This window comes from Lonchura striata, chromosome 25 (assembly GCF_050655825.1).
Source record: "Lonchura striata isolate lonStrDom1 chromosome 25, ASM5065582v1, whole genome shotgun sequence".
Classification (NCBI taxonomy): domain Eukaryota; kingdom Metazoa; phylum Chordata; class Aves; order Passeriformes; family Estrildidae; genus Lonchura; species Lonchura striata.
In genome coordinates this window covers 2,621,461-2,640,782 of record NC_140727.1, presented here as the reverse complement: position 1 = coordinate 2,640,782, position 19,322 = coordinate 2,621,461, and positions in this window count along the sequence as shown.

The following is a 19,322-nucleotide window of genomic DNA, read 5'->3' as shown; positions in this document are numbered from 1 at the left end:
GGACCTTGATGGGAATTTTGGGGGTCCCAGGGGGTGTTTTGAGGTCCTGGAGAGGTTTTTGGGGGGGTCTCAGGGAGTTTTTGGGGACCCAGGAAAAATTTCAGGGGTCCTAAAGAGAAATTTGGAGGTCCCAGAAGGTGTTTTGGGGTGACGAGTAGAATTTTGGGGGTCCAGGGGGTGTTCTGGGGTCCCGAAGGGAATTTTGGGGGTCCCATGGGGGGTTTGGGGGTCCTGAAGGGAATTTTGGGGTCTCAGGGAGTTTTGGGGGGGTCCCAGGAGGAATTTTGGGGATCCTGATGGGAATTTTGGGGGTCCCGGGGTGGTTTTGAGGTACTGGAGAGGTTTTTGGGGGGTTCTCAGGGAGTTTTTGGGGTCCCAGGAGGCATTTCAGGGGTCCTAAAGGGAAATTTGGAAGTCCCAGGGGGGTTTTGGGGTCCTGAAGGGAATTTTGGGCCTCCCGGGGGGGTTTTGGAGTCCTGGGGAAAATTTTGAGGGTCTCAGGGGTTTTTGGGAGAAATTTTGGTGGTCCCGAGTAGAATTTTGGGGGTCCTGGGGGAGGTTTTGGGTTTCGGAAGGGAATTTTAGGGTCTCAGGGGTTTTTGGGGGATTCCAGAAGGAATTTTGGGGACCTTGATGAGAATTTTGGGGTCCCAGGGGGGGTTTTGGGGTCCGGAAGGGAATTTTGGGGGTCCCAGGGGGGGTTTTGGGGTCCCAAAGGGAATTTTGGGCATCCCAGGGGGGGTTTTGGAGTCCTGGGGAGAATTTTGGGGATCTCAGGAGGTTTTTGGGAGGAATTTTGGGGTCCCAAAGAGAATTTTGTGGGTCCTGGGGAGGGTTTAGGTCCTGAAGGGAATTTTGGGGGTCTCAGGGGGTTTTGGGGTGTCCCAGGAGGAATTTCGGGGACCCTGATAGGAATTTTGGGGGTCCCAGGGGGGGGTTTGGGGTCCCAAAGGGAATTTTGGACGTCCCAGGGGGAGATTTGGAGTCCTGGGGAGAATTTTGAGGGTCTCAGGGGTTTTTTGGGTAGAATTTTGGGGGTCCCGAGTGGAATTTTGTGGGTCCTGGGGAGGGTTTGGGGTTCTGAAGGGAATTTTGGGGGTCTCTGGGAGTTTTTGGGGGGTTCCAGTAGAAATTTTGGAGTCCTGAAGGGAAATTTGGGGTCTCAAGTAATCTTGGGGGGTCCCAGGAGGGATTTCGGGGACCCTGATGGGAATTTTGGAGGCCCTAGAGGGGTTTTTGGGGTCCCAAATGGAATTCTGGGCATTCCAGGAGGGGTTTTGGAGTCCCGAAGGCAATTTTGATGGTCTCAGGGGGTTTTTGGGAGGAATTTTGGGGGTCCCGACTAGAATTTTGAGGGTCCTGGGGGGGGTTTGGGGTCCCGAAGGGAATTTTGGGGGTCTCTGGGAGTTCGTGGGGGGTCCCAGGAGGAATTTGGGGTTTGTGAGAACCCCAGCCTTTCTCTGGGGTCTCATATGGTGGTGAAATTCCTCCTCCAACCCGTGCTTCCAAAGAAAAACTCCGCAGGCTTTAGCTGTTTGGTCTCAAGGCAGTTTATCGCTAGTTATCTAACAGATTATGTTCTTGGACTGCGGCTGTTTGATCAGCGGCCTGGGTAGAGGCACACACACACCCTGACATCCTCTCTATCTGCTGTCTTCTTCGTGTCTCCCCCCGCCCAGGGCTGCTGCTATCTTTTATAAGATATATTACGTATTACATGTTTACAATTATTCTCCAGTACCTACTACCTACGTTGCCAAGTGTTTTTCTACTCTAAACCAATCTGCGAGTGCCAACATCACCAAGAACATGGAGGTAAGGAAAAAGAAGGAGGAAGAACAGGATCAGCCCACTTTCCTCCATCTTAGAACTCCTGACCTCCATGTACAAAGTGAAAACCCCCCTGGACATGTGCTAAAACCCCCTTGTACAATACTAAAAAAATTTCCCCTCTACTTTGTAATTACTTTTACTATACTATCTAACCTTTTGTGACTGCTTGTTCCACCTCCAAAGTTGGTAACTCATTCCATGGCTCAAACTCAAAATCACAGCTGTTTTTCAGCTGCCTGCCAGGGTCCCAAATGCTTCTGACCAAGGCCTGGAACCTCTAAAAATGTCTGAGAGACATTATGAGTTCCCACAAGGGTCCTGAAGGGAAATTTGGGGGTCCCAGGGGGGGTTTTGTGGTCCCAAAGGGAATTTTGGGAGTCCCAGGGGGGGTTTTGGTGTCCTGAAGAGAATTTTGGGAGTCCCAGGAGGTGGGTTTGGGGTCCTGAAGGGAATTTTGGAGTCTCACGAAGTTTTTGGGGGTCCCAGAAAGAATTTTGGGGACCCTGATGAGAATTTTGGGGCTCCCGGGCAGGGGGTTTTGGGGTCCCAAAGGGAATTTTGGGGGTCTCAGTGGGGTTTTGGGTCTCCCAGGAGGAATTTCAAGGACCCTGATGGAAATTTTGGGGGTCCCGGGGGGGGGTTTGGGGTCCCAAAGGGAATTTTGGAAGTCCCAGGGGGTGTTTTGGTGTCCTGAAGGGAATTTTGGGTGTCCCAGGGGGGGTATTGGAGTCCTGGGGAGAATTTTGGGGGTCCTGGGGAGGGTTTTTGGGAGGAATTTTGGGGGTCCCGGGGAGAATTTTGGGGGTCCTGGGAGAGGTTTTGGGGTTCTGAAGGGAATTTTGGGGTCTCACGAAGTTTTTGGGGGGTCCCAGAAAGAATTTTGGGGACTCTGATGGGAATTTGGCGGGTCCCAGTGGAAGTTTTGGGGTCCCAAAGGGAATTTTGGGAGTCCCAGGGGGGGTTTTGGAGTCCTGGGGAGAATTTTGAGGGTCTCAGGGGGGTTTTGGGAGGAATTTTGGGGGTCCCGACTAGAATTTTGTGGGTCCTGGGGAGGGTTTGGGGTTCTGAAGGGAATTTTGAGGCTCCCAGTGGGGGTTTTGGGGTCCCAAAGGGAATTCTGGGCGTCCCAGGGGGGGTTTTGGGGGAGGAATTTTGGGGTCCCGAGTAGAATTTTGTGGGTCCTGGGGGAAGTTTTGAGGTCCCGAAGGGAATTTTGGGAGTCATAGGGGGAGTTTTGGAGTCCTGGGGAGAATTTTGAGGGTCTCAGGGTTTTTTTGGGAGGAATTTTGGGGGTCCCGGGTAGAATTTTGGGGATCCCACGGGGGTGGGTTGGGGCCCTGAAGGGAATTTTAGGGGTCTCAGGGGGTTTTTGGGGGTCCCAGGTGGAATTTCGGGGTCCCTGATAGGTTTTTTTGGGTCCCAGGGGGGGTTTTGGAGTCCTGGGGAGAATTTTGAGGGTCTCAGGGGGTTTTTGGGAGGAATTTTGGGGGTCCCGAGTAGAATTTTCGGGGTCCTGGGTGTGGGGGGGTTTGGGGTCCTGAAGTGAATTTTGGGGTCTCAGGAAGTTTTTGGGGGGTCCCAGAAAGAATTTTGGGGACCCTGATGGGAATTTTGGGGCTCCCGGTGGAGGGTTTTGGGGTCCCGAAGGGAATTTTGGGGGTCTCAGTGGGGTTTTGGGTCTCCCAGGAGGAATTTCAGGGACCCTGATGGGAATTTTGGGTGTCCCAGGGGGGCTTGTGTTGTCCTGGGGAGAATTTTAGGGGTCTCAGGGGTTTTTTGGGAGGAATTTTGGGGGTCCCGGGTAGAATTTTGTGTGTCCTGGGGAGGGTTTGGGGTCCTGAAGGGAATTTTGTGGGACCCTGATGGGGGGTTTTGGAGTCCTGGGGAGAATTTTGGGGGTCCTGGGGGGGGGTTTATGGTCCTGAAGGGAATTTTGGAGTCTCTGGGAGTTTTTGGGGGGTCCCAGGAGATATTTCGGGGACCCTGATGGGAATTCTGGGGATCCCAGGGGTGTTTTGGGGTCCCGAAGGGAATTTTGGGAGTCCCAGGTGGGGTTTTGGAGTCCTGGGGAGAATTTTGATGGTCTCAGGGTTTTTTTGGGAGGAATTTCTGGGGTCCCGAGTAGAATTTTGGGGGTTCTGGGGGTGGGTTTGGGGACCTGAAGGGAACTTTGGGGGTCTCAAGGAGTTTTGGGGGGTCCCTGGAGGAATTTCGGGGACCCTGATGGGAATTTTTAGGTTCCCCGAGGGGGGTTTTTGGTGTCCCAAAGGGAATTTTAGGCGTTCCAGGGGGGGTTTTGGAGTCCTGGGGAGAATTTTGAGGGTCTCAGGGATTTTTTGGGAGGAATTTTGGGGGTCCCGGGTAGAATTTTTTGGGTCCCAGGGGGGGTTTGGGGTTCTGAAGGGAATTTTGGGGGTCCCAGGGGGGGTTTTGTGGTGCTGAAGGGAATTTTGGGCGTCCCAGGGGGTTTTTGGGAGGAATTTTGGGGGTCCCGGGTAGAATTTTGGGGATCCCACGGTGGTGGGTTGGGGTCCTGAAGGGAATTTTAGGGGTCTCAGGGGGTTTTTGGGGGTCCCAGGTGGAATTTCGGGGTCCCTGATAGGTTTTTTTGGGTCCCAGGGGGGGTTTTGGAGTCCTGGGGAGAATTTTGAGGGTCTCAGGGATTTTTTGGGAGGAATTTTGGGGGTCCCGGGTAGAATTTTTTGGGTCCCAGGGGGGGTTTGGGGTTCTGAAGAGAATTTTGGGGGTCTCACCAAGTTTTTGGGGGGTCCCAGAAGGAATTTTGGGGTTCTGAAGGGAATTTTGGGGGTCCAAGTGTGTGTTTTGTGGTCCCAAAGGGAATTTTGGGCGTCCCAGGGGGTTTTTGGGAGGAATTTTGGGAGTCCCGGGTAGAATTTTGGGTGTCCCAGGAGGGCTTTTGGGGTCGCAAAGGGAATTTTGGCCATCCCAGGGGGAGTTTTGGAGTCCTGGGGAGAATTTTGTGGGTCCTGGGAGAGGTTTTGAGGTCCTGAAAGGAATTTTTGGGTCTCAGGGAGTTTTTGGGGCATCCCAGGAGGGAATTTTGGGGACCGTGATGGGAATTTTGGGGGTCCCACGGGGGGTTTTGGAGTCCTGGGGAGAGTTTTGATGGTGTCAGGTGTTTTTTGGGAGGAATTTTTGGGGTCCCGGGTAGAATTTTTTGGGTCCCAGGGGGGGTCTGGGGTCCTGAAGGGAATTTTTGGGTCTCTGGGAGTTTGTGGGGGGTGGTCCCAGAAGGAATTTTGGGGTCCTGAAGGGAATTTTGGGGCTCCCAGGTGGGTTTTGGGGTCCCGAAGGGAATTTTGGGAGTCCCAGGGGGGGTTTTGGAGTCCTGGGGAGAATTTTGATGGTCTCAGGGGTTTTTTGGGAGGAATTTCGGGGGTCCCGATTATAATTTTGGGGGTCCTGGGGGTGGGTTTGGGCTTCTGAAGGGAATTTTGGGAGTCCCAAGGGGGGTTTTGGAGTTCTGGGGAGAATTTTGTGGGTCTCAGGGGGTTTTTGGGAGGAATTTTGGGTGTCCCGAGTAGAATTTTGTGGGTCTTGGGGCGGGTTTGGGGTTCTGAAGGGAATTTTGGGGGTCTCTGGAAGTATTTGGGGGGTCCCAGGAGGAATTTTGGGGTCCTGAAGGGAATTTTGGGGGTCCCAGAGGGGGTTTTGGGGTCCCGAAGGGAATTTTGGGAGTTCTAGGGGGGTTTTGGGAGGAATTTTGGGAGTCCCGGGTAGAATTTTGTGGGTCCCACGGGGGGTTTTGGGGTTGCAAAGGGAATTTTGGCTGTCCCAGGGGGAGTTTTGGAGTCCTGGGGAGAATTTTCAGGGTCTCAGGGTTTTTTTGGGAGGAATTTTGGGGGTCCCGAGTAGAATTTTGTGGGTCCTGGGGGAGGGTTTGGGGTTTTGAAGGGAATTTTGGGGGTCCCAGGGGGGGTTTTGGGGTCCTAATGGGAATTTTGGGAGTCCCAGGGGGGGTTTTGTGGTGCTGAAGGGAATTTTGGGCGTCCCAGGGGGTTTTTGGGAGGAATTTTGGGGGTCCCGGGTAGAATTTTGGGGATCCCACGGTGGTGGGTTGGGGTCCTGAAGGGAATTTTAGGGGTCTCAGGGGGTTTTTGGGGGTCCCAGGTGGAATTTCGGGGTCCCTGATAGGTTTTTTTGGGTCCCAGGGGGGGTTTTGGAGTGCTGGGGAGAATTTTGATGGTCTCAGGGGTTTTTTGGGAGGAATTTCGGGGGTCCCGATTATAATTTTTTGGGTCCTGGGGGTGGGTTTGGGCTTCTGAAGGGAATTTTGGGAGTCCCAAGGGGGGTTTTGGAGTCCTGGGGAGAATTTTGTGGGTTTCAGGGGTTTTTTGGGAGGAATTTTGGGTGTCCCGAGTAGAATTTTGTGGGTCTTGGGGCGGGTTTGGGGTTCTGAAGGGAATTTTGGGGGTCTCTGGAAGTATTTGGGGGGTCCCAGGAGGAATTTTGGGGTCCTGAAGGGAATTTTGGGGGTCCCAGGGGGGGTTTTGGGGTCCCGAAGGGAATTTTGGGAGTTCTAGGGGGGTTTTGGGAGGAATTTTGGGGGTCCCGAGTAGAATTTTCGGGGTCCTGGGTGTGGGGGGGTTTGGGGTCCTGAAGTGAATTTTGGGGTCTCAGGAAGTTTTTGGGGGGTCCCAGAAAGAATTTTGGGGACCCTGATGGGAATTTTGGGGCTCCCGGTGGAGGGTTTTGGGGTCCCGAAGGGAATTTTGGGGGTCTCAGTGGGGTTTTGGGTCTCCCAGGAGGAATTTCAGGGACCCTGATGGGAATTTTGGGTGTCCCAGGGGGGCTTGTGTTGTCCTGGGGAGAATTTTAGGGGTCTCAGTGGTTTTTTTGGGAGGAATTTTGGGGGTCCCGGGTAGAATTTTGTGTGTCCTGGGGAGGGTTTGGGGTCCTGAAGGGAATTTTGTGGGACCCTGATGGGGGGTTTTGGAGTCCTGGGGAGAATTTTGGGGGTCCTGGGGGGGGGTTTATGGTCCTGAAGGGAATTTTGGAGTCTCTGGGAGTTTTTGGGGGGTCCCAGGAGATATTTCGGGGACCCTGATGGGAATTCTGGGGATCCCAGGGGTGTTTTGGGGTCCCGAAGGGAATTTTGGGAGTCCCAGGGGGGGTTTTGGAGTCCTGGGGAGAATTTTGATGGTCTCAGGGTTTTTTTGGGAGGAATTTCTGGGGTCCCGAGTAGAATTTTGGGGGTTCTGGGGGTGGGTTTGGGGATCTGAAGGGAACTTTGGGGGTCTCAAGGAGTTTTGGGGGGTCCCTGGAGGAATTTCGGGGACCCTGATGGGAATTTTTAGGTTCCCCGAGGGGGGTTTTTGGTGTCCCAAAGGGAATTTTAGGCGTTCCAGGGGGGGTTTTGGAGTCCTGGGGAGAATTTTGAGGGTCTCAGGGATTTTTTGGGAGGAATTTTGGGGGTCCCGGGTAGAATTTTTTGGGTCCCAGGGGGGGTTTGGGGTTCTGAAGAGAATTTTGGGGGTCTCACCAAGTTTTTGGGGGGTCCCAGAAGGAATTTTGGGGTTCTGAAGGGAATTTTGGGGGTCCAAGTGTGTGTTTTGTGGTCCCAAAGGGAATTTTGGGCGTCCCAGGGGGTTTTTGGGAGGAATTTTGGGAGTCCCGGGTAGAATTTTGGGTGTCCCAGGAGGGCTTTTGGGGTCGCAAAGGGAATTTTGGCCATCCCAGGGGGAGTTTTGGAGTCCTGGGGAGAATTTTGTGGGTCCTGGGAGAGGTTTTGAGGTCCTGAAAGGAATTTTTGGGTCTCAGGGAGTTTTTGGGGCATCCCAGGAGGGAATTTTGGGGACCGTGATGGGAATTTTGGGGGTCCCACGGGGGGTTTTGGAGTCCTGGGGAGAGTTTTGATGGTGTCAGGTGTTTTTTGGGAGGAATTTTTGGGGTCCCGGGTAGAATTTTTTGGGTCCCAGGGGGGGTCTGGGGTCCTGAAGGGAATTTTTGGGTCTCTGGGAGTTTGTGGGGGGCGGTCCCAGAAGGAATTTTGGGGTCCTGAAGGGAATTTTGGGGCTCCCAGGTGGGTTTTGGGGTCCCGAAGGGAATTTTGGGAGTCCCAGGGGGGGTTTTGGAGTCCTGGGGAGAATTTTGATGGTCTCAGGGGTTTTTTGGGAGGAATTTCGGGGGTTCCGATTATAATTTTGGGGGTCCTGGGGGTGGGTTTGGGCTTCTGAAGGGAATTTTGGGAGTCCCAAGGGGGGTTTTGGAGTTCTGGGGAGAATTTTGTGGGTCTCAGGGGTTTTTTGGGAGGAATTTTGGGTGTCCCGAGTAGAATTTTGTGGGTCTTGGGGCGGGTTTGGGGTTCTGAAGGGAATTTTGGGGGTCTCTGGAAGTATTTGGGGGGTCCCAGGAGGAATTTTGGGGTCCTGAAGGGAATTTTGGGGGTCCCAGGGGGGGGTTTGGGGTCCCGAAGGGAATTTTGGGAGTTCTAGGGGGGTTTTGGGAGGAATTTTGGGAGTCCCGGGTAGAATTTTGTGGGTCCCACGGGGGGTTTTGGGGTTGCAAAGGGAATTTTGGCTGTCCCAGGGGGAGTTTTGGAGTCCTGGGGAGAATTTTCAGGGTCTCAGGGTTTTTTTGGGAGGAATTTTGGGGGTCCCGAGTAGAATTTTGTGGGTCCTGGGGGAGGGTTTGGGGTTTTGAAGGGAATTTTGGGGGTCCCAGGGGGGGTTTTGGGGTCCTAATGGGAATTTTGGGAGTCCCAGGGGGGGTTTTGTGGTGCTGAAGGGAATTTTGGGCGTCCCAGGGGGTTTTTGGGAGGAATTTTGGGGGTCCCGGGTAGAATTTTGGGGATCCCACGGTGGTGGGTTGGGGTCCTGAAGGGAATTTTAGGGGTCTCAGGGGGTTTTTGGGGGTCCCAGGTGGAATTTCGGGGTCCCTGATAGGTTTTTTTGGGTCCCAGGGGGGGTTTTGGAGTGCTGGGGAGAATTTTGATGGTCTCAGGGGTTTTTTGGGAGGAATTTCGGGGGTCCCGATTATAATTTTTTGGGTCCTGGGGGTGGGTTTGGGCTTCTGAAGGGAATTTTGGGAGTCCCAAGGGGGGTTTTGGAGTCCTGGGGAGAATTTTGTGGGTTTCAGGGGTTTTTTGGGAGGAATTTTGGGTGTCCCGAGTAGAATTTTGTGGGTCTTGGGGCGGGTTTGGGGTTCTGAAGGGAATTTTGGGGGTCTCTGGAAGTATTTGGGGGGTCCCAGGAGGAATTTTGGGGTCCTGAAGGGAATTTTGGGGGTCCCAGGGGGGGGTTTGGGGTCCCGAAGGGAATTTTGGGAGTTCTAGGGGGGTTTTGGGAGGAATTTTGGGAGTCCCGGGTAGAATTTTGGGGATCCCACGGTGGTGGGTTGGGGTCCTGAAGGGAATTTTAGGGGTCTCAAAGGGTTTTTGGGGGTCCCAGGTGGAATTTCGGGGTCCCTGATAGGTTTTTTTGGGTCCCAGGGGGGGTTTTGGAGTCCTGGGGAGAATTTTGAGGGTCTCAGGGAGTTTTTGGGAGGAATTTTGGGGGTCCCGTGTAGAATTTTGGGAGTCCCAGGGAGGAGTTTGGTTACTGAAGAGAATTTTGGGGTCTCTGGGACTTTTTGGAGGGTCCCATGAGGACTTTTGGGGTCCTGAAGGAAGTTTTGGTGTCTCACGAAGTTTTTGGGAGGTCCCAGAAAGAATTTTGGGGACCCTGATGGGAATTTTGGGGGTCCCAGTGGGGTTTTTGGGGGCCCGAATGGAATTTTGGGAGTCCCAGGGGGGGCGTTTGGCGTCCCGAAGGGAATTTTGAGCATCCAAGGGGGTTTTTGGAGTCCTGGGGAGAATTTTGAGGGTCTCTGGGGGTTTTGGGGGGGAATTTTGGGGGTCCGGAGTAGAATTTTTTGGGTCCTGGGTGAGGTTTTGGGGTCCTGAAAAGAATTTTGGGGTCTCACCAAGTTTTTGGGAGTCCCAGAAATAATTTTGGTGACCCTGATGGGAATTTTGGGGGTCTCAGTGTGGTTTTGGGGGGTCCCATGAGGAATTTTGGCATCTTGAAGGGAATTTTGGGGTCTCAAAGAGTTTTGGGGCTTCCCAGGATGAATTTCGGGGACCCTGCTGGGAATTTTAGGGGTCCCAGGGGGGTTTTCGGGGTCCTGAAGGAATTTTGGTGGTCCCAGGAGGGTTTTCTGGGTTCTGAAGGGAATTTTGGGGGTCCCAGGGGGTGTTCTGGGTCCCGAAGGGAATTTTGGGGGTCCCAGGGGTGTTTTTGGGGTCCCGAAAGGAATTTTGGGGGTCCCGGGGCCGTCCCGGTGGTTTTGGGGTCGCGCTGGCTGCGGGGCTGCAGTACCGCCCTGTGTCCACAAGGTGGCAGCACTTGTCAAGTGAGTCCGCGACAAGATGGCGGCCCGTGGGGACCGTGATGGTGACAGGCGTTTCTGCTGATGCCTGTCGGTTCCCGCCAAAAGCCCGCACGCTTGCGGCGCTGCTGACCCCACGGCCCGTGTGCACGATACCAGAAACGCCGCGGAAAATCCCGTTGCGGGGCGCCGGCGGTGCGGGCAATTCAGGCAGTGTAAAAAACAGACATGGGTCCTCGAATTTCAACGTCCTCGCCACTCCTAAGATGGCGGCCGCGGGCGGCGGGCTGCAGTGCCGCTCTCTGCCCACACGGCGGCAGCACTGCGCCGTCAGCAGCGAATGCCCCAAAGATCCGCGCGGGAAAGAACGGAACAAAAAACCTGCCTCTGACCCGATAGGAACCGAAAGAAAAAACCTTTCCTCTTAAACTGCATTTCAACAGAGTTTATTTTTACATTTTTCACATTTATATTCACATTCGGATTTATAATGTATATTGATATATAATTGTATTTTCATAATTCCTTACATTTATTCCATTTATTATATTTTATTATATTTTATATTTTTATACATATCTTAATAGATTGCTTACATATTTCTATAGTTAGATTTAGAGTTCTAAAAGGTTTATATTGATTAAAATAAAAACCTGACTCTATCCAAGTAAAAATCTTTTAAAAAAACCCTTTATTTAAACTCCATTTAAATTTATTTCTATTTTTAGCATTTATAGTCAAATTTACATTTTAAATGTAGATTGAGGTATGGTGTTATTTATAGTCTATCTCTTCCTAATACTATTTTTATTTCTATTTTATATTTTTATATATATCTGTATACATTGAATATATATTTCCATATTTAGAACGATATCAAAATAAAATGTATATTCATATTTTTTCCATTAATGCCCTGCCTCTAACCAAATAAAAACAAATACAAAAAAAAAATCTTTCTATAAACAGTACTTGAATATATATTGAATACACCCTGCATTACAAATTGCAGGGGAAATGGATTCCCTCATGATTTGAACACAAGAAATAATGGAAAAGGAAGCTTTTTCCCACAATTTAAACCCATTTTCTCTCCATAACCCCTCTTTTTTCTGGGAGCGCTGTGGAAGGTCTGGGGGTTCTAAGGAGGGACTGACACAATAAAAGGGGAAAGTTGAAAGCTCTCCCGTGGAACCCCACATGCTGCCCGGCCTGCTCAGGTGCTGCCCCTTGGCAAGAGGGCTCTTCCCTCGGCATTTTCTCAAAGGGATGCTCCGTGCCCGGGTGGGTCCAGCTGCTCCCCGATCCCTGCTGGATGTTCCAGCCATAGCTCCTGGAGGGACACTTGGGATACCCCTGTTAGCCCCTCTGGATTAGCAGCTCCCTGTGCAGGTGTGCCCAGGTAGCTGTACTGAAAGCAGCTGCTCACACGGGGAGCTGCTACACCTAGGAGTGGGGGATGAGGTGAAGAAAGGTCCTGTGGGGTGTTCCCTTCCCTACGCAGGCCTTTGCCAGACCCTTAAACAATGGGGTGCCAGATTTTCATTGCCAAGATAATTAACAATCTTTCCCCTGGCCAAACAGGAATTGTGCTACCAAAATTGCAAACAGTGAATGATTTCTCGCAGACCACATCTGCCACCACCAGGAACTCTCACTGCCTTTGGAGAGCAGCATGCCTCCAGTAAACACACATCAACACACAGGGAGAGTGAGGTTGGTTTTACACGGAAAATGGGCAGAGGTTGGGTCACAAGGCCTGTGGCCCCAAGTGACTTTCTACATCTTTTTGTTCTGAATGGCACAGGATTTATCCAGGAGAAAAACTGCTGCCAGCAAGAATTCTCCCTGCCCTGGAAGAGACAAGCACCTCATTGACACTGACATCAGGAAGTGTAGAGAGTGAGCCATGTTTCACACAGAATAGGGCCAGCGACAGAGCCCAAGAGCCAGGGGGCACGAAAAAAGGGTTGCCCCTTGAAAATCTGAATGGAGAAGTTGTGTTGTGGACCCAAGCCGCTTTCATGTCGATGAGGGGTTGCTTTGATGATCCCAAGCACAAATCGCAAACTGACTTCAGGAACCAAGACTGGCGAGCGTGCTTTCCTAGGGAAAAGATCTGGAATTAGCGCACAGAACCTTGCGTCCCTGCGTGGACAACTGAGTGCAGGAAATATGAACATAGAAAAATATAACCCAGGCCCAAAGAGCACCCACCTCAAACTCGTGCTGCCCTGATAGACCCAAGGGAGCCCTACAAACTGACATCAGGAACCGGGACTGCTGAGTTTCCTTTCCCAGGGAAAATGGCCAAAGGATGTGCCCAGCGGCCCCTGGCCCTGACTACAAAAAATCCATATATAGAAGGATGGACCCCACACTGAAGTTGTCCCCACCTCAAACTTGCGCTGCCCTGATAGACCCAAGGGAGCCCTACAAACTGACATCAGGAACCTGGACTGCTGAGTTTTCTTTCCCAGAGAAAATGGAAAAAGAATGTGCCCAGGTGCCCCTGGCCCAGGGCTGCGACCTCACTGCAAAGAATCCTTATATAAAAGAATGGACCCCACACCGAAGCTGTCCCCACCTCAAACTTGTGCTGCCCTGATACACCCAAGGGAGCCCTACAAACTGACATCAGGAACCTGGACTGCTGAGTTTTCTTTCCCAAGGAAAATGGCCAAAGGATGTGCCCAGGGGCCCCTGGCCCTGGGCTGGGACCTCACTGCAAAAAATCCTTATATCGAAGGATGGACCCCACACCAAAGTTGTCCCCACCTCAAACTTGTGCTGCCCTGATACACCCAAGGGAACCCTACAAACTGACATCAGGAACCTGGACTGCTGAGTTTTCTTTCCCAGGGAAAATGGAAAAAGGATGTGCCCAGGGGCCCCTGGCCCTGACTGCAAAAAATCCTTATATCGAAGGATGGACCCCACACCGAAGTTGTCCCCACCTCAAACTTGTGCTGCCCTGATAGACCCAAGGGAGCCCTACAAACTGACATCAGGAACCTGGACTGCTGAGTTTTCTTTCCCAGGGAAAATGGAAAAAGGATGTGCCCAGGGGCCCCTGGCCCTGGGCTGGGGCCTCACTACAAAAAATCCTTATATCGAAGGATGGACCCCACACCAAAGTTGTCCCCACCTCAAACTTGTGCTGCCCTGATAGACCCAAGGGAACCCTACAAACTGACATCAGGAACCTGGACTGCTGAGTTTTCTTTCCCAGGGAAAATGGCCAAAGGATGTGCCCAGGGGCCCCTGGCCCTGACTGCAAAGAATCCTTATATCGAAGGATGGAGCCCAGACCGAAGTTGTCCCCACCTCAAACTTGTGCTGCGCTGATAGACCCAAGGGAGCCCTACAAACTGACATCAGGAACCTGGACTGCTGAGTTTTCTTTCCCAGGGAAAATGGAAAAAGGATGTGCCCAGGGGCACCTAGCCCTGACTGCAAATAATCCTTATATCAAAGGATGGACCCCACACCGAAGCTGTGCCCACCTCAAACTTGTGCTGCCCTGATAGATCCAAGGCAGCCCTACAAACTGACATCAGGAACCTGGACTGCTGAGTTTTCTTTCCCAGAGAAAATGGAAAAAGAATGTGCCCAGGTGCCCCTGGCCCAGGGCTGCGACCTCACTGCAAAGAATCCTTATATAAAAGAATGGACCCCACACCGAAGCTGTCCCCACCTCAAACTTGTGCTGCCCTGATAGACCCAAGGGAGCCCTACAAACTGACATCAGGAACCTGGACTGCTGAGTTTTCTTTCCCAGGGAAAATGGCCAAAGGATGTGCCCAGGGGCCCCTGGCCATGACTGCAAAAAATCCTTATATCGAAGGATGGACCCCACACCGAAGTTCTCCCCATCTCAAACTTGTGCTGCCCTGATAGACCCAAGGGAGCCCTACAAACTGACATCAGGAACCTGGACTGCTGAGTTTTCTTTCCCAGGGAAAATGGAAAAAGTATGTGCCCTGGGGCCGCTGGCCTTGGGCAGGGACCTCACTGCAAAAAATCCTTATATCGAATGATGGAGCCCACACCGAAGTTGTCCCCACCTCAAACTTGTGCCGCCCTGATAGACCCAAGGGAGCCCTACAAACTGACATCAGGAACCTGGACTGCTGAGTTTTCTTTCCCAGGGAAAATGGAAAAAGGATGTGCCCAGGGCCCCCTGGCCCTGACTGCAAAAAATCCTTATATCGAAGGATGGACCCCACACCGAAGTTGTCCCAACCTCAAACTTGTGCTGCCCTGATAGACCCAAGGGAGCCCTACAAACTGACATCAGGAACCTGGACTGCTGAGTTTTCTTTCCCAGGGAAAATGGAAAAAGGATGTGCCCAGGGGCCCCTGGCCCTGGGCTGGGGCCTCACTACAAAAAATCCTTATATCGAAGGATGGAGACCACACCAAAGTTGTCCCCACCTCAAACTTGTGCTGCCCTGATAGACCCAAGGGAACCCTACAAACTGACATCAGGAACCTGGACTGCTGAGTTTTCTTTCCCAGGGAAAATGGAAAAATGGTATGGCCAGGAGCCCCTGACCCTGACTGCAAAAAATCCTTATATCGAAGGATGGACCCCACACCAAAGTTGTCCCCACCTCAAACTTGTGCTGCCCTGATAGACCCAAGGGAGCCCTACAAACTGACATCAGGAACCTGGACTGCTGAGTTTTCTTTCCCAAGGAAAATGGAAAAAGGATGTGCCCAGGGGCCCCTGGCCCTGACTGCAAAAAATCCTTATATCGAAGGATGGACCCCACACCGAAGTTCTCCCCACCTCAAACCTGTGCTGCCCTAATAGACCCAAGGGAGCCCTACAAACTGACATCAGGAACCTGGACTGCTGAGATTTCTTTCCCAGGGAAAATGGAAAAAGAATGTGCCCAGGGGCCCCAGGCCCTGTGCTGGGACCTCACTGCAAAAAATCCTTATATCGAAGGATGGACCCCACACCGAAGTTGTCCCCACCTCAAACTTGTGCTGCCCTGATAGACCCAAGGGAGCCCTACAAACTGACATCAGGAACCTGGACTGCTGAATTTTCTTTCCCAGGGAAAATGGAAAAAGGATGTGCCCAGGGGCCCCTGTACCTGGGTAGGGACCTCATTGCAAAGAATCCTTATATCGAAGGATGGACCCCACACCGAAGTTTTCCCCACCTCAAACTTGTGCTGCCCTGATAGACCCAAGGGAACCCTACAAACTGACATCAGGAACCTGGACTGCTGAGTTTTCTTTCCCAGGGAAAATGGAAAAATGATATGGCCAGGAGCCCCTGACCCTGACTGCAAAAAATCCTTATATCGAAGGATGGACCCCACACCAAAGTTGTCCCCACCTCAAACTTGTGCTGCCCTGATAGACCCAAGGGAGCCCTACCAACTGACATCAGGAACCTGGACTGCTGAGTTTTCTTTCCCAGGGAAAATGGAAAAAGGATGTGCCCAGGGGCCCCTGGCCCTGACTGCAAAAAATCCTTATATCGAAGGATGGACCCCACACCGAAGTTCTCCCCACCTCAAACCTGTGCTGCCCTAATAGACCCAAGGGAGCCCTACAAACTGACATCAGGAACCTGGACTGCTGAGATTTCTTTCCCAGGGAAAATGGAAAAAGAATGTGCCCAGGGGCCCCTGGCCCTGTGCTGGGACCTCACTGCAAAGAATCCTTATATCGAAGGATGGACCCCACACCGAAGTTGTCCCCACCTCAAACTTGTGCTGCCCTGATAGACCCAAGGGAGCCCTACAAACTGACATCAGGAACCTGGACTGCTGAGTTTTCTTTCCCAGGGAAAATGGCCAAAGGATGTGCCCAGGGGCCCCTGGCCATGACTGCAAAAAATCCTTATATCGAAGGATGGACCCCACACCGAAGTTCTCCCCATCTCAAACTTGTGCTGCCCTGATAGACCCAAGGGAGCCCTACAAACTGACATCAGGAACCTGGACTGCTGAGTTTTCTTTCCCAGGGAAAATGGAAAAAGGATGTGCCCTGGGGCCGCTGGCCTTGGGCAGGGACCTCACTGCAAAAAATCCTTATATCGAAGGATGGAGCCCACACCGAAGTTGTCCCCACCTCAAACTTGTGCCGCCCTGATAGACCCAAGGGAGCCCTACAAACTGACATCAGGAACCTGGACTGCTGAGTTTTCTTTCCCAGGGAAAATGGAAAAAGGATGTGCCCAGGGCCCCCTGGCCCTGACTGCAAAAAATCCTTATATCGAAGGATGGACCCCACACCGAAGTTGTCCCAACCTCAAACTTGTGCTGCCCTGATAGACCCAAGGGAGCCCTACAAACTGACATCAGGAACCTGGACTGCTGAGTTTTCTTTTCCAAGGAAAATGGCCAAAGGATGTGCCCAGGGGCCCCTGGCCCTGGGCTGGGACCTCACTGCAAAAAATCCTTATATCGAAGGATGGACCCCACACCGAAGTTTTCCCCACCTCAAACTTGTGCTGCCCTGATAGACCCAAGGGAACCCTACAAACTGACATCAGGAACCTGGACTGCTGAGTTTTCTTTCCCAGGGAAAATGGAAAAATGATATGGCCAGGAGCCCCTGACCCTGACTGCAAAAAATCCTTATATCGAAGGATGGACCCCACACCAAAGTTGTCCCCACCTCAAACTTGTGCTGCCCTGATAGACCCAAGGGAACCCTACAAACTGACATCAGGAACCTGGACTGCTGAGTTTTCTTTCCCAGGGAAAATGGAAAAAGGATGTGCCCAGGGGCCCCTGGCCCTGACTGCAAAAAATCCTTATATCGAAGGATGGACCCCACACCGAAGTTCTCCCCACCTCAAACCTGTGCTGCCCTAATAGACCCAAGGGAGCCCTACAAACTGACATCAGGAACCTGGACTGCTGAGATTTCTTTCCCAGGGAAAATGGAAAAAGAATGTGCCCAGGGGCCCCTGGCCCTGTGCTGGGACCTCACTGCAAAAAATCCTTATATCGAAGGATGGACCCCACACCGAAGTTGTCCCCACCTCAAACTTGTGCTGCCCTGATAGACCCAAGGGAGCCCTACAAACTGACATCAGGAACCTGGACTGCTGAATTTTCTTTCCCAGGGAAAATGGAAAAAGGATGTGCCCAGGGGCCCCTGTACCTGGGTAGGGACCTCATTGCAAAGAATCCTTATATCGAAGGATGGACCCCACACCGAAGTTTTCCCCACCTCAAACTTGTGCTGCCCTGATAGACCCAAGGAAGACCTACAAACTGACATCAGGAACCTGGACTGCTGAGTTTTCTTTCCCAGGGAAAATGGAAAAAGGATGTGCCCAGGGGCCCCTGGCCCTGACTGCAAAGAATCCTTATATCGAAGGATGGACCCCACACCGAAGCTGTCCCCACCTCAAAATTGTGGTGCCCTGATAGACCCAAGGGAGCCCTACAAACTGACATCAGGAACCTGGACTGCTGAGTTTTCTTTCCCAGGGAAAATGGAAAAAGGATGTGCCCAGGGGCCCCTGGCCCTGACTGCAAAGAATCCTTATATCGAAGGATGCACCCCACACCGAATTTGTCCCCACCTCAAACTTGTGCTGCCCTGATAGACCCACGGGAGCCCTACAAACTGACATCAGGAACCTGGACTGCTGAGTTTTCTTTCCCAGGGAAAATGGAAAAAGGTTCTGACGAGGGGCCGCTGGCCTTGGGCAGGGACCTCACTACAAGAAATCCGTATATCGAAGGATGGACCCCACACCGAAGTTTTCCCCACCTCAAACTTGTGCTGCCCTGATAGACCCAAGGGAGCCCTACAAACTGACATCAGGAACCTGGACTGCTGAGTTTTCTTTGCCAGGGAAAATGGAAAAAGGTTGTGCCCAGGGTCCCCTAGCCCTGGACAGGGACCTCACTACCAAAAATCCTTATATCGAAGGATGGAGCCCACACCGAAGTTGTCCCCACCTCAAACTTGTGCTGCCCTGATAGACCCAAAGGAGCCCTACAAACTGACATCAGGAACCTGGACTGCTGAGTTTTCTTTCCCAGGGAAAATGGCCAAAGGATGTGCCCAGGGGCCCCTGGCCCTGACTGCAAAAAATCCTTATATCGAAGGATGGACCCCACACCGAAGTTGTCCCCACCTCAAACTTGTGCTGCCCTGATAGACCCAAGGGAGCCCTACAAACTGACATCAGGAACCTGGACTGCTGAGTTTTCTTTCCCAGGGAAAATGGAAAAAGGATGTGCCCAGGGGCCCCTGTCCCTGACTGCAAAAAATCCTTATATCGAAGGATGGACCCCACACCGAAGTTTTCCCCACCTCAAACTTGTGCTGCCCTGATAGACCCAAGGGAGCCCTACAAACTGACATCAGGAACCTGGACTGCTGAGTTTTCTTTCCCAGGGAAAATGGAAAAAGGTTGTGCCCAGGGTCCCCTAGCCCTGGACAGGGACCTCACTACCAAAAATCCTTATATCGAAGGATGGACCCCACACCGAAGTTGTCCCCACCTCAAACTTGTGCTGCCCTGATAGACCCAAGGGAGCCCTACAAACTGACATCAGGAACCTGGACTGCTGAGTTTTCTTTCCCAGGGAAAATGGAAAAATGATATGGCCAGGGGCCCGTGACCCTGACTGCAAAAAATCCTTATATCGAAGGATGGACCCCACACCAAAGTTGTCCCCACCTCAAACTTGTGCTGCCCTGATAGACTCAAGGGAGCCCTACAAACTGACATCAGGAACCTGGACTGCTGAGTTTTCTTTCCCAGGGAAAATGGAAAAAGGATGTGCCCAGGGGCCCCTGGCCCTGTGCTGGGACCTCACTGCAAAAAATCCTTATATCGAAGGATGGACCCCACACCGAAGTTGTCCCCACCTCAAACTTGTGCTGCCCTGATAGACCCAAGGGAGCCCTACAAACTGACATCAGGAACCTGGACTGCTGAGTTTTCTTTCCCAGGGAAAATGGAAAAAGGATGTGCCCAGGGGCCCCTGGCCCTGACTGCAAAAAATCCTTATATCGAAGGATGGACCCCACACCGAAGTTGTCCCCACCTCAAACTTGTGCTGCCCTGATACACCCAAGGCAGCCCTACAAACTGACATCAGGAACCTGGACTGCTGAGTTTTCTTTCCCAGGGAAAATGGAAAAAGGATGTGCCCAGGGGCCCC